The 15,266-nt window shown below is 34.7% G+C and overlaps 1 protein-coding gene across 7 annotated transcripts in view; it reads left to right on the forward strand.

The window, feature by feature from the left end:
* Positions 1-15,266, forward strand: part of DMD (dystrophin) — a 2,282,785-nt gene that overhangs the window by 1,615,211 nt on the left and 652,308 nt on the right. The gene's annotated exons all lie outside the window — the stretch shown is intronic.

Below are 15,266 nucleotides of genomic sequence, written 5' to 3' on the forward strand. Positions count from 1 at the left end.
TGAGCATTGTTCTGAATTTCTCTCCAAAATGGTTAGATCAATTCATAACTCTACCAGCAATGCATTAGTGTTCCAATTTTCTCACATCCCCTCCAACATTTATCATTGTCCCTTTCTGTCATATTAACCATTCTGATTGGTATGAGGTGGTACCTCAGAGTTGTTTTAATATCCTTTTCTCTAAATACTTAGAATATTTTCCCATATGACTATAGAGAGTTTTGATTGCTTCATTTGAAGTTAATATCCTTTGACTATTTACTAATTGAGGAATGATTTGTATTCTTAAAAATTAGACTGTTTTTTAAAAAATATATTTGAATATGTGAAATATATTTGAAAAATAAGGCCTTTAATAGTTACTTGCTGTATAAATTGTTTCTTGGTTTTCTGCTTTCTTTCTAATCCTAGTTGCATTGATTTTATTTATGCTAAAAATTTATCAAAACATCTTATGCTTTTCCCTTTTCCATAGATCTGACAACTATTCCTTGCTTTCCTAATTTTCTTATGGTATTACCTTTTAGGTACAAATCATGTATCCATTTTGATCTTATTTTGATACATAGTATGAGATATTAGTCTATGCTAGTTTCTACTGTACTATTTGCAAGTTTTCTCCATAGTTTTTGTCATATATGTATTCTTATCGAAGAAGTTGAAGTCTTGGGTTTTATCAAATAAGATTACTATAATCATTTACTAATGTGTCTTATGTACCCAGTTCATGCTACTGATTCATCACTATTTCTTAGCCAGTAGCAAATAGTTTTGGTGATTGTTACTTTACAATATGGTGTTAGACTTGATAGAGCTAGGCTATCTTCCTTTGCATTCTTTACATTAATTCCCTTGATATTCTTGACCTTTTGTTCATCCAAATGAATTTTGTTGTTATTTCTAGCTCTGTAATACAATTTTGCTAGTTCAATTGTTATATCACTGAACAAGTACGTTAATTTTGGTAATTGTCATTTTTATTATATTGGCTCAACTTACTCATTGAGTAATTGCTCATTTTTCCAGTTGTTTAGATCTCTATTTATGTAAAAGGGTTCTTTGTAATTATGTTCATATGGTTCCTGGATTGGGCTAGATGGCTGGACTTTCATGTATTCTATATTTTCTGTAGTTATTTTTAATAGAATCTCTTTCTATCTCTCATTACTGGGCTTTGTTGGTAATATACAGAAATTCTGAAGCCTTCTGTGAGTTTATTTAATATTCTACAACTTTGTTAAAGTTGCTAATTATTTCAAGAAGTTTTTTAGTTGATTCTCTAGGATTCTTTAAGTATACATGTATCTGCAAAGAGTGATGGTTTTGTTTCCTCATTACCTATTCTAATTCCTTCATTTTCTTTTTCTATTTATTACTGTAGCTAACATTCCTAGAACAATATTCAATAATATTGGCAATAATGGGCATCCCTTACAGTTGTTTGCTAATGATTTTAAATACTATTTATTTTAAGAAGAGCTCCATTTATTCCTGTGTTCTCTAGTATTTTAAAATAGGAATGGGTGATATATTTTGTCAAATGCTTTGTTTTCTGGTGGCTTTGTTATTGATATGGTCAATTATTCTTATAATTTTCCTAATACTAAAGCCTTCCTACATTCATGTTATCAAATCCCACCTGATAATAGTGTCTGATCTTGGTGATATAGTGCTATAATCTCCTTCCTAGAGTTTTATTTAAATTTCTTCATCAATATTCTTGAGGGAAATCAGTTTATAGTTCTGTTTTATTGGGTTCCCTCCCCCCACCCTCTGTTTTAGCTCTTGTTTAGGTATCAGCAGTATATTTGTGTTGTAAAAGGAATTTGGTAGGACTCCTTCTTTGCCTGTTTTTCCAAATAGTTTATATGGTATTGAATTAATTGTTCTTTATATATTTGGTAGAATAATACAGAATTTTATACCCAATTGAATGTGTATTTTATTCCCTTTTTGAGCAAATTCTGATGAGTAAGATTTATGCAATGCTTACCCCATCCCCATCTTTCCCTTCACTGTAATAGGTCCATTTTGCCTCTCTCTCTTCCCTCTGTTCTCAGTGTAATACTCTTTCTCATGTCATAATATTTTTTGCCTTTTGGATATTATGCCATCATCACTTTGAGTCCTCTATCTGTGTCTACTTCTTCTGCCTTAATAGTGATACAGTTCTTAAGAGTTACAAATAGTATCTTTCCATGTAGCTAGATAAATGGTTAGCCTTATTGAATCCCTTTACTCTTCACCTTTTTTATGCTTCTTTTGAGACTTGTATTTGAAAATCAAATTTTTTTGTTCACTTTTGGTTGTTTTCATCAGTTGTTTGCCTAGGAATCACCTTTAGATAATAATCATGGATGCCCACAAAGATCTTCCCAAAATTCCTGTGGTAATTATAGAAAACAGATAAAGGGGGTGGCTAGGTGGCATAGTGGATAAAGCACTGGCCTTGGAGTCAGGAGTACCTGGGTTCAAATCTAGTCTCAGACACAATAATTACCTAGCTGTGTGGCCTTGGGCAAGCCACTTAACCCCATTTGCCTTGCAAAAAAAAAAAAACCCTAAAAAAATAACAAAGAAAGGAGTTACAAAGTATGTTAGTGCAATTTGGCTGATATTTTTGGATTTCCTCAACTTAGTACTGGTCTCAGATCCCAGACCAGAGCAGTTTAGCAGTTTTGTAATGCTATTAGACATGTAAGGCTATGGACTGGTCATGCCCTGATCATGGTCTGGTTAATGTGCTTTCTTTTGGCTTACATCATTTTCAGTTTATTATTCATGGCTTTCATTGACTTTTACTAGGAAACCCATATTATGATGTTCTCTGCTTAAAGGGATTCACACTATTATGGCATTTACAACTTAATGAATCCACATTCCAGGTTTTCAATCTACCAGGACTCTATAATTAGAAATGCTTGAAAATTCTCTATTTCATTCAATGACCAATTTTCCCTTGGAAGAATTATGTTCATTTTTACTAGGCAAGTGATTCTTGGTTGTAATCCTAGTTCCTTTGCCTTCCAGAATATCATATTCCAAATCCCCTGATACTTTAATGTAGAAGCTGTAAAATAGTGTGTAATCTTCACCATGGCTACAAGATATTTGAATGTTTTTTCTTTCTGGCTCTTTGCAATATTTTGCCTTGACCTGGGAGTTCTGGAATTTGACTTTTGAGTTTGAATTTGAGTTTGAATTTTGGTATTTCTTTTTTTTTTTAATTTCCTGCTGATTTTTATTTATTTATTTATTTTCTAATGGTTTTTTAATTCTCATTTCATACAAATGTTTTTTTTACATTAATAAAATATACTTGTTTACAAGTAAACAAAATACCCCTCCCCCCATGAATATAGATAGACTTGCTTGGGCGAAAAAGTAAAGGGGAGAGGAAAAAAAATTAAAATAAAAAAAATAATAGTAATAATTGTAGGTATGGCCAGGTGGCGCAATGGACGAAGCACCAGCCCTGGAGCCACGAGCACCCGAGTCCACATCCAGCCTCATGAACCCAATAATCACCCAGCTGTGTGACATGCAAGCCACCCAATCCCCACTGCCCTGCAAAAACCAAAAAGAAGAAAGAAAAAAAAAAAGACCCAAAATAAAATAAAATAGTAATAATAGTAGGGGTGGCCGGGTGGCGGACAGAGCATTGGCCCTTGAGCCAGAAGCACCTGGGTCTGAATCCGGCCTCAGACACCCAAAGATCACCCTGCTATGTGGCCCCAGGCAGGCCACCCAGCCCCACTTGCCCTGCACCCTCCCCCAAATAATAATAACAAAAAATGTGCTTCAGTCTTTGTTCCAATACCATCAACTCTGTCGTGAGTGGATCACATTCTTTATAAGTCCATCACAAAAGTTACTTCCATATTTTTCCAACGTTGCCATTGCTGATTGCAACTCCCTCCTTTCTTATTTCTCCACTACCGTGTACTATATTTTCTCTCTCCTTTCACTCTAACTCTGCTGTAGGGTCTCTGAGTGGCGCAGCAGACAGATCCCTGGTCCTGGGGCCAAGAAGCCCTGAGCCCCCATACTACCCCTTAAGCCCAAATCCACCTGGCCTTATGGTCCTGGGCAGGCCATCCAATCCTAGCTCCTTGTAAGAAGTAAAAAAGAAAATGTGTTATATCTGACCACTCTCCCCCCATGGTCCATCCTCTCCTCCTTTATTCACATCCCCACCCCTTCCCCCTGCTCCCCCCTCCTTCTTACTCCAGTTGTCTATACCCCATTGAGTATATTTGCTGTTTCCTCTCCTAGCCATCTCTGATGAGAGCAAAGGTTCCCTCATTCCCCCTTGCCTCCCCGCTTCCATATCATTGCAATAGCTCATTGTAATAAAAAAATCTTATTATGTGAAATAGCTTGGACTATTCCCCCTCTCCTTTTTCTTTCTCCCATTCCATTTCCCTTTTTTTCTTATTGACTCCATTTTTACACCATATTTTATCTTCGAATTCAGCTTTCTCCTGTGCTTCAACTATAAAAGCTCCCTCTACCTGCTCTATTAACTGAGATGGTTCATATGAATATTATCAGTATCATTTTTCTATACATGCAGTTCATCCTCATTAAGTCCCTCATATTTTCCCCCTCTCCTCCATTCTCCATGCTTCACCTGAGTCCTGTATCTGAAGATCAAACCTTTTGTTCAGCTCTGGACATTGCAAAAGGAACCTTTGAAATTCCCCTGGTTCATTGAAAGTCCATCTTTTTCCCTGGAAGAGGACATTCAGCCTTGCTGGGTAGTTCATTCTTGGCTGCATTCTAAGCTCTTTTGCCTTGCGGTGTATTGTATTCCAAGCCCTACAAGCTTCCAGTGTAGATGCTGCTAAGTCCTGAGTGATCCTGACTGCAGTTCCACGATATTTGAACTGTGTCCTTCTGGCTGCTTGTAATATTTTCTCTTTGACTTGGGAGTTCTGGAACTTGGCTATAATATTCCTAGGAGTTGTTTTTTTGGGATCTCTTTCTCGGGGGGATCGGTGGATTCTCTCCATTTCTATTTTGCCCTCTGCTTCTAGAATATCAGGGCAATTTTCCTGTAGTAATTCTTTGAAAATGATGTCAAGGCTCTTTTCCTGATCATGACTTTCAGGTATTCCAATAATTTTCAAATTATCTTTCCTAAGTCTGTTTTCCATATCAGTTGTTTTTTCAATGAGATATTTCACATTTTCTTCTAATTTTTCATTTTTTGGGGGGGTTTTGAAGTATTGATTCCTGATTTCTGGTAAATTCATCAATCTCCCTGAATGCTATTCTTTGTCTGAAGGATTTATTCTCCTCAGAAAGTGTTCTTATCTCTTTTTCCATCTGGCCAATTTTGCTTTTTAAAGCATTCTTCTCCTCAATAACTTTTTGAACTGTTTTATCCATTTGACCTAAGCTGTTTTTTAGCATGCTATTTTCTTCAGCATTTTTTTTTTGTATTTCCTTGACTAAGCTGCTGACTTCATTTTCATGTTTTTCTTGCATCTCTCTCCTTTCTTTTCCCAGTTTTTCTTCCAACTCCCTCATTTGATTTTCAAAGTCTTTTTTGAGTTCTATCATAGACAGAGCCCAATTTCTGTTTTTCTTGGAGTCTTTAGATGTAGGAGCTTGTGCTTTCTCATCTTCAGACTGAGTATTTTGATCCTTCTTGGGCTCATTTGCAAAATATTTCTCAATGGTCTTCCTCTTATTTCTTTGCTTGTTCATTTTCCCAGCCTAAGCCTGTTTTTTTCCTGAGCTTTTGGGACACTCCCACAAGGGTCTCAGTGTGTGAGGTTCTGTCCTCCCTCCTGGTCTGTGAATGAACATAAGCGCCCCCCTCTGCCACAGGACCGAGGTGGGGGGGTCCTGTTGTTCTATGGGGGGGGGGCCTAGACTGGGATCAGGATTTGAATGTGGTCAGAGCCCCAGAGTCCTGTTCCAGAGGCAGGGGACAGAGCTTGGCAGTCTCTCCCTTCACTCCCCTCCCTCAGCTCAATGGGCTCATGCCCTGGGGGCTCCTGCTTAGGGCTCGGCCTGCTTCTGTTTCCAGGTCTCTGCTGCAGAAAGACCAGGCTGCTGGCTGTGTGCCCTGAGGGCTGGGCTCCAAGTGCTCACTCTGGCAGAGGTCCCCTGCTGTTCCCCCACTTTGTGCCGGTGCTCCTCGGGGTGCAGCTCAGGAGACTCCCCCTGCTGCTGTGAGTCGCAGCTCCCAGTGCCCTGGGGCTGCCTCCAGGAGGCTAAAGTTCTTTGGCTCTGGCGGGCCGCCCCTCTGACCCCTGGGGGCAGAGCCTTTCTGCTCTTTTCCAGGTTACCTTGAGTAGGAGAACTGCCTCACTGGGTCCCTTTGTGGGTTCTGTCTCTCGAAAGTTTAGTTAGTCCTTAGTTTATGAGTTTTTATCAGAGAGCTCCTAAGACTGGATCCCTTCATGTAGCCATCTTGGCTCCGCCCCCTCTTGGTATTTCTTTTAGGAGGTGATTAATGGATTTTTTTGTAAGACAATAGGGTTAAGTGACTTGCCCAAGGTCACACAGCTAGATAATTATTAAGTATCTGAGGTCACATTTGAATTCAAGTCCTCCTGACTCCAGGGATGATGCTCTATCCAGTTGCCCTGATGGATTCTTTCAGTATATATTTTACCCTCTGGTTCTGGGATATTGGGGTACTTTTCCTTGATAATTTTTTGAAGTATGATGTCCAGATTCCTTTTTTTTTATTATGGCTTTTATCTAGTCCAATAATTCCCTTTCCTTTTTTTTCAAGTCATTTGTTTTTACAATGAGATATTTTACATTTTCTTCTATTTAAAAAAATCATTTTGTTTGATTCTTGACGTCTCCTGGAGTAATTAGCTTCTTTTTTTCCAATTCTGATTTTTAAGCTTTCATTTTTTAAATCAGTTTTTCTTAAACCTCCTGTTCTATTTGACCAGTTGTACTTTCTAAAGAGTTTTCATCTTTAGAGATTTTTTTATGCATCTTTTTTTCTTCTTTGGTGCTTCTTTCACCGTGCTGTTGATTCTTTTTTTTCAGGATTCTCCTGTTTCACTCTCATTTCTTTTAGTAATTTTTCTTCAATCTCTTTTATTTCATTTTTAAAATGCTTTTTGTTCTCTTCTAGGAGTTTTGGGGATTATTTTTTTTTTTTTTGGCCCAAGATGAATTTAAATTTTTATTCGAGATTTTGTATGTTGGTATTTTTACATTGTTATCTTCTAAGTTTGTACTTTCATCTTCCCCATTACTATATTAACTTTTTTTTTTTAGATTTTTGCAAGGCAAACAGGGTTAAGTGGCTTGCCCAAGGCCACACAGCTAGGTAATTATTAAGTGTCTGAGACCGGATTTGAACCCAGGTACTCCTGACTCCAGGGCCGGTGCTTTATCCACTACACCACCAACCACCCCGCCTATATTAACTTTCTAATATTCTTTTTTGTTTGATTTTTTCGAGGCTATATTCATGTCTTTTAAAGGTGAATTCTGCTCCTTGGTGTGGGGGGAGCACTGTCCCAAGCTTTTTGTGCCATAAGGTATAGGCCCTGATTGCTCACCAGGTGCTATACCAAGGTCTAGGAGGAGTTGAAGGTTGGGCTTGGCCATATGCCTAGTGTTGTGCTAAGGCCATAAGAGATGTAGGCCCAGTTCCAGGATCACAGGGGTCCTGGATACCCACCTGCTACAATCCCAGACTATAGGGCCTTGGTCACTGACCTGCATTGGAGCTCAAGGTTTGCCCCTGTTTTGCTGAGTCATGATCTGCAGCTGACTTGCCCAGATAATCCTTGATGTGAACCACACTTCCTCTTTACCTATATGAGACAGATCTTTCTTGCCAACTTTCTAAATTATCTTGGGCTAGAAAATTGTTTCACCTCACCTTTTTTGGTTCTGCCATCCCAGCATTCATTTTGAGTTATTATTTTATAATTACTTGAATGTGAATTTGGAAGAGTTCAGGGGATTTCCTGCTTAATTTCTCCATCTGGATACTCAGAAGTCACATGTTGAAATTAATATGATAGAACCAAAACTGATCTGGTTTATATATCTTTCTGAATTTTCATGTGCTCTTTTTCTAAGTTTTTTTATGATACTTTTCCTCTTTTCTTTTTTTCATGTATCATTCTTCTTTTCATTAAGCCTCCAACAAGCAAAAATCTTCACTTGTAACAAAATGAGAGTGAATCAAAACAAATTCATACACTAGTTTTATAAGAAAATAGATGAAAAGAGATCTAATTTATCTCTCATTTTCCATTCCCGTTGATACCATCCTCCTCTATGTTGTTATCATTTTACATTTGGATTATTGCAACAGTCTCCTAAGAAATCTCCCTCCCTTCAGACTCAACACAGTACGATAAGATTATTCTTTCCAAAGTACTACTTTCATTGAGTCACTCACATGTTTAAGTGCTTATATTGGTTACCTATTGCCCTCTGGCAATCTGGCCTTCAAAATCTTGACTTCACTTAAACTTGTCTCTTAATACTTTCCAAGAATCCTCAGCACCTTGTCAAGTTGATATCATCATTTTTTTATTTTAGGTTTTTACAAGACAAATGGGGTTAAATAGCTTACCCAAGGCCACACAGCTAAGTAATTATTAAGTGTCTGAGACCGGATTTGAACCCAGGTACTCCTGACTCCAGGGCTAGTGCTTTATCAGCTAAGCCACTTAGCTGCCCCGATATCATCATTTCCCTACAAATGTCTGTTTCTATGCCTTTTCCCCCTTTAGTTCAACCATCTATAATACTCTCATTTTTCCTTGCCAAAGGTTACTATACAAAACTTTTGAATATGGAAATTCCCTCCATTGATATAGATCAGACATTTCTCCTCAGTTTAGAGTCACACAGATAATATGTGATTTGAACCCATTTAGGATTTGAACCATTTCTTCTGTAGTCAAAACCTACTTGATATGCCCTATGCTAGGCTATACCCTAATCTGTTATGCCTCACTAAGCTTAGGCTGAGGGAGTAGATTTAAAAACATGAAACTAAATAGATTAACATGCAGAAAAAAAAAGCTAAAAAGATCAACATGCTAAAAGAACTAAAATATTCAGGTAAACTATATAAAGATTACAGTTTAGAAAGTAAATGACTTCAATTTTTATTTCCCACATTACTTTTGGTATCAGTTTTTATAGGTGATTTCTTAAATTAGACGCAAAATCATTCTTTTCTTTTTTTAGATTTTTCAAGGCAATGGGGTTAAGTGACTTGCCCAAGGCCACACAGCTAGGTAATTATTAAGTGTCTGAAGTCATATTTGAACCCAGGTACTCCTGACTCCAAGGCCAGTACTCTATCTACTGCACCACCTAGCCACCCCACAAAATCATTCTTGAGAACTCCACTTATAATCCTTCTGCAATGACATTTCTTTTCACTCAACTGAATTCACATTTGGAGGTCTCTTGTATATGGTGACTTTTTTATTTTCTTTTGTTTTTTTACCATTTGTTAGTATGGAGAAACCCCATATTAGATTCTCTTTCCATGCATAGATGGACAAGTTCTCTGCAAACTATAGTTTTAAGAAAGTTGTTTGGTGCACTAATTGTTTATTAGCTCATTGTCACAGGCAGGGATTGAACCCAGATCTTCCTGTCTCCATGACTCTCCTTCCTTTATGCCATTATACCTTTTATTCTGAAATCTATGAAAATAGTTAAGGACTTGTATTGAAATTGTAACTACTTTTGATTTACTATGAAAGAATATTGATTACTAGGAGACCAGGATTCATTTTTTCCAAATTTGTTACTTATTGTTAGATAAAGTATATTAATTAATATATAGGCTATGTAAAAATGTGGTATTTTCCATTCTAATCTGTTGTGACATTTCAGTTTAAAGAATACCATTAAATTTTTACAATAATTTCAAGTAAAATAACCAGCAGTTTTTGTAATAGCTTCCCTTACCACAGGGGAGACATGTTATTCAGATTTCATTTGAAGATAAAAGTTTATCATTTTTTCCCTCCATTTTCTCTCAGCAAGTGGAGTCCATTATGAATTCAGATCTCCAAGGGGTAAGCTGTTTTTAGTGTATGTAGTCCAATAGTTGTCTGAAGATTCCTTTGAAATAGAATAGTTTTATTCCCTCTCTCCAATAGTTGTTTTGTTTAGATAGTAAATAATATAAAAACAACAAATCATGTAACATATTTAGGCAAAGTGAAATGCATTGCATTTTTCTGACTTTTTTAATTCAAGTTGGATTTCTATTAAATGTGTTTTGCACAAATATAAAATACACCAAATGAAATACAAAAGACAAAACTCTGAGCATGATTAAATTGATTCATTAGTTAAGCTAGCAGTAATTAATAAATTGAGGTCATTGGTCTCCAAGAGAGACCTCATCTGAGGGTCATAAGGTCCTTTAAATCCAGATGGTCATTCTTCTGATTTACCTGAGAATATATCCCTGGGACCTCTCCTAGCAAATGTAAGGCAATCCTAATTGGTAGATTGGTTAGTTTTCAGGTGTGGCTGATTAACAACCTTCTTTGGCACTCAAGGAATGCCATTTTCTGTATTTCTGGTGAAGAAGAAAGAATATCATCTAGGATTTGACCTTGTAGTCTTTTTGTTCAAAATTGAAATAAAACAAATGCGTATCATATTCATGTACTTTTACACAAGAAGAAGAATTTCCTATTCTGAAATTCTTCAAACTGAAGTTAGTCATTCAACAAATAGATTTAATTTTGCTGAATTTATTAGCCAAATGAGTAATTTGTATTTTATTTCTTTTATTTCTCTTGTAAATTTTTTTAATTCTTTATATAAAAATTTTAATATCTCATTGGACCATGCATGGAGAAATAAAATATATCAATGAACTAGTATGAGAATTCCTAATGTTTTATATTATATAATGTTTCATTGTCTAAAATTTTTAAGGAACTTGTTTCAAGGAATGCTATTAATAGTCTTCTCAGGTGCTTACATAGCATATATCTGTCAGCAGAATTAGAAAATCATCCAAATTGAGAACAAGTTTCGCAATAAGAGCTATTTTGTTCATTAGAGGAAAATGTACTGTTTTAAGTCTAAAGTGACATGCTTGCTAATTTCTGCGATAAAACTATTCATTGTGGTCAGGTTTAATTTAGTGTCTAAGGTTCAGATTGAAGTGATCAAGTTGCCTCTAAAACGTGCTTCTTAATTGACTTTGAATTCCTAAAGGAAAGAAAAAACCCATAGTATTAGAATGTTTTTGAATCGTAAAATTTATTTATATAAATGAGAGCAAGTAAGAGAACTCAATTTTTCAAATGATAAATATAAAGCTGTATTCTTAAAACATCGAGGGATTTAGCAACTTTTTTTCATTTTCCCTTAAACATACAGAAACCATATAGTTTGGGCCTCTAAGTTACTCAAAATGTTTATTTGAACCTATAGAATAAAGATGGCTTTATCAGAAATTAACAGGTAATTGCTGTCTGAAAAGATAGTGAATGTATTAAAATTTCTATAAATACAATATTCTAAAGTATAGTTGAGTATGCCATAGATGACTGGTTTTATCATTCTACCCAAGAAAATGTTTATCTCTTAAAAATCTATCTTTGACTATGTATCTTCTACTATAGAATATGTTCAATTCTCTCCAACTGACTTATGCTACTTCAATTGCTGTCTGGCAATTTGTTCCATATTTCAAACACCCCTTTGTGTAAAGAAACCATAAAAGTTAGAAACCTGAAAATTGGATTTTTCTTTTGAACAATCACTGTCTACAAATGTGGAAAATTTGTTAAAAGTTGATCCCACCAGCTTTTCAATACATAAGGGAACAAACTCTCAAATAAAATGTGTAGTATTTGGATCACTTCTTTCTATTGTTTTAATATTTCTGACCAAAAACTATTGAGCCTGAATTCTGAAATCAAGTTCTCAACTGCTTCCTAGTAAGGTAAAAATGTGACCTTTCAGAAAAAGAAAAATTCCTGTAAAATTAGTAGGAGAAAATAGGTCACTTTATAAACTTTATATCTACCACTTTTCTATCATGCAGTTTACTAAAATAGCAAGTCTTCATATTTTTGAATCCCCCCTCCTAGATTTATTTTGTGAGGTAAATTTGCACATCTCAAATGAATCCACATATTTTGTGAAGAAATTCATGCAAAATGTTGACCTTCCATTGTGGAGAGATCAAGTGACAGTAATTATGTATCAATGATAATTTGGAGAAAATTCTGTGGCAATGATGTCATTGTTACCCCTTGAAAAATATGAATAAAATATTTTTTTAAAATTAGATTTCCTAAATAAAATATATACTCCATTTTGACATTTTCAAGCTATTAAAAATGCTTTGAAGTGACTTTAGAATCTTAGGAAATAATGAAAATTCTCAGTACTATTTTATATTCAAAGGGACAAATAGTAAAAAGAAAACTAGTTAAGAATACTTTTCATATCACTAATATGAGAAATAGCAAGCAAAACAATTCTAAATTTCAATTCATAACAAGCCAGTTGGCAAGAAGATCAAATTTGGGAATAATCAGTACTGAAGGAATCATGTATGTCACTCTAATGCATGGGTGGTGTAGCTATGAAATTTTAGTTCTATTTTTGGTTGCTGGAAAGCAACTTGCAATTATGTGAAGAAAATACCTAAAAGATCATACACTCTTTGATCCAGAAATTCCACTAAAGGAAAGGAGATAACTATTTCCTACTAGGTTCTATACATCTGCCAAGGATTATGCTAAGCATTTTTTACCAATTTTATCTCATTTGGTTCTAACAACAACACTAGGAGGCAGGTCTTATTATTATCCCACCTTCATAATTGAGAAAACTAAGGCATATAGTGACTAAATGACATGCTTAGTCTAAGGCTAGAGTCTAAGGCTGAACTGAGATCATTGATCTCTCTCTTGGAGATCCTCTTCTCTATCCACTAAGTCACCTAGCTACCTTTATATTGAGGGTCCTGGAGTCAGGAAGACCTAAGATCAATCCTTCCTCAGATCCTAGCTTTCTGACCCTTGGAAGGGCACTTAACTTGTTTGTTTCAGTTTCCTCAATTACAAAAATACAGTTTCTACACTTACCTCTTGGAATTATTGTGAGTATCACATGTAATAATATTTGTGTGTCTGTGTAGTATTATCTAAAATGAAATATTTGTGCTTACATATATAATATTTGTGTATATAAATATGAATTGTATTCATACACATATTATCTTGAGCAAGAAAGTATTTGAATGAGACATTATCTCTAGATACACACACACACACACACACACACACACACACACAAAGGAGGTCAAAGAAAAAAGAAAAATCCCAAATACATGAAAATATTTATAGCTATACACACTTTATAATAGCAAATATCTGGAAATAAACTAAATGCCCATCAACTAAATGCAATGTTATTATTCTCTAAAATTATGAATATTATGAAGACAGAAACATGGGAAGACAACCCTATTCAGAGTGATGTAGGCAAAAAAAAATAAACCTTTATGCACAATGGCCAGAATAATGTAAATCAAAATTATAACAGCTATTCAATGGAAACCAAAGTGACCAAACTTGGTTCCAAAGGGTAGATATGAGAAAGTATCTTTTCCATTTCTTTACACAAATGAGATTATAATTATGGAACATTTTATATTGTGTCAGATAATTCTGTTGTATTAGTCAGTTTTGCTAAAACATTCTTGTTATAGATAATGACTTTCAGGAAAGGGCAGATCAGAGATAAACAGAAAATATAAGTAATAAAAATATAGAATATTTAAAAATTTTATTTTAAAATCATTAAAGATTTATGCTGTAAGGAAAAATGTTTTAAAGCAAAATTTCTATCTATACCAAATATTTATCAGATATTTAAATATGACAACTTTAACAAGAAAACTTTATGGAAAACTTCACATGATTAAAATTTACTTCATTAAAAAAATTAAATTTCATTTAAGAAACATCTCATGTGTTAATTAGGATCTTAGATTTAGAGTTGACAGTAACTGAGGGCAGCTAAGTGGTACAATAGATAGTCAGGAATACCTGAATTCAAATTCAGTCTCAGACAGTTAATAATTACCTAGCTGTGTATCCTTGGGCAAGTCACTTAAACCTATTGCCTTGCAAAAAACAAACAAAAAAAAAAGAGTTGAAGGTAGCGTCTGTTTATGTGTACAAGTGTGTTTGTGTGTGTGTATGTATATGTGTATAAATATATATATATATATAATATACATATTTATATGTGTGTATATACATAACCCACATATAAATGCACAAAACTAGGTATGTGTTGTGTGTGTTTGTATATTTATATATTCAGCTTTATTATACATATTTAGAAAGGAATGAGACTTGTGCTTTCATTGATATAGGTTAAGGAAGCTTCCTCTGCTCCAAATCAACACCTTCTATGGAACTTCAGTCAGTTAAGAAACATTTATTAAGTTGCTTCTATGTGACAGGCAATATGTTTTATCTGAAGATACAACTAATCATGTTGTAGTGTTCATCACACTTAAGGCTAAATGACTTACCTAACAGTCCATATAACAAAAGCAAATTTAAATAGGTTCATATATTATAACTTTTTAGAAGTGGGAAGGTTCCAAGATTTTGAGTTTAACCCCACAGATTAGGGATAAAAAAAATTGAATTTCAAAAAACTTAGAAGCTAGTTAGCAGCAGAGATAAGATTTTTTTCTCATTACTGAGATTCATAGTCTCATCAGAATTTCACAAAGAATTAGATTCCAAGCACAAGTAGTCATCTGTCTACTAAATAAGTTGTCACAATTCAGGATGACAGTTCTTACTCTCAGAATTCTTATATTGACTTAAATGAGCCCAAGTGTAGTGATGTAACTCAATCAAAGCTTTGAAATATTAAGAAGCCAATCTGTAATCAAGATTTCCTTTTGCAATTGCTTGCATATCTATGAATGAAAAACATTTTCTAGTTAAATTTTTATGCATAAGCCACTACCAATAGAGGGGCTTGTCTCTAATAACCCCTTCTCCCATATATTCTAAAAATATTTTTCTTTAGTTTGAAAATAACCCTTTACTTCCTATAAATAAAGAATATACAGAGATACAGCACTTTGCCTCTCTCTCAGAATGTATGTATGTATGCCTAGAGTGCAATTATCCACTTAAAAAGAAAAACCCTCAGAACTGCAAAGAACAGCAAATATCGGCAGTATTCTTGAATAGAACCATAATTTATCCATTATAGATAAGTATTGAGGA

The sequence above is a fragment of the Macrotis lagotis genome, chromosome 1, assembly GCF_037893015.1.
Source record: "Macrotis lagotis isolate mMagLag1 chromosome 1, bilby.v1.9.chrom.fasta, whole genome shotgun sequence".
In the NCBI taxonomy this organism is placed as follows: Eukaryota; Metazoa; Chordata; class Mammalia; order Peramelemorphia; family Peramelidae; genus Macrotis; species Macrotis lagotis.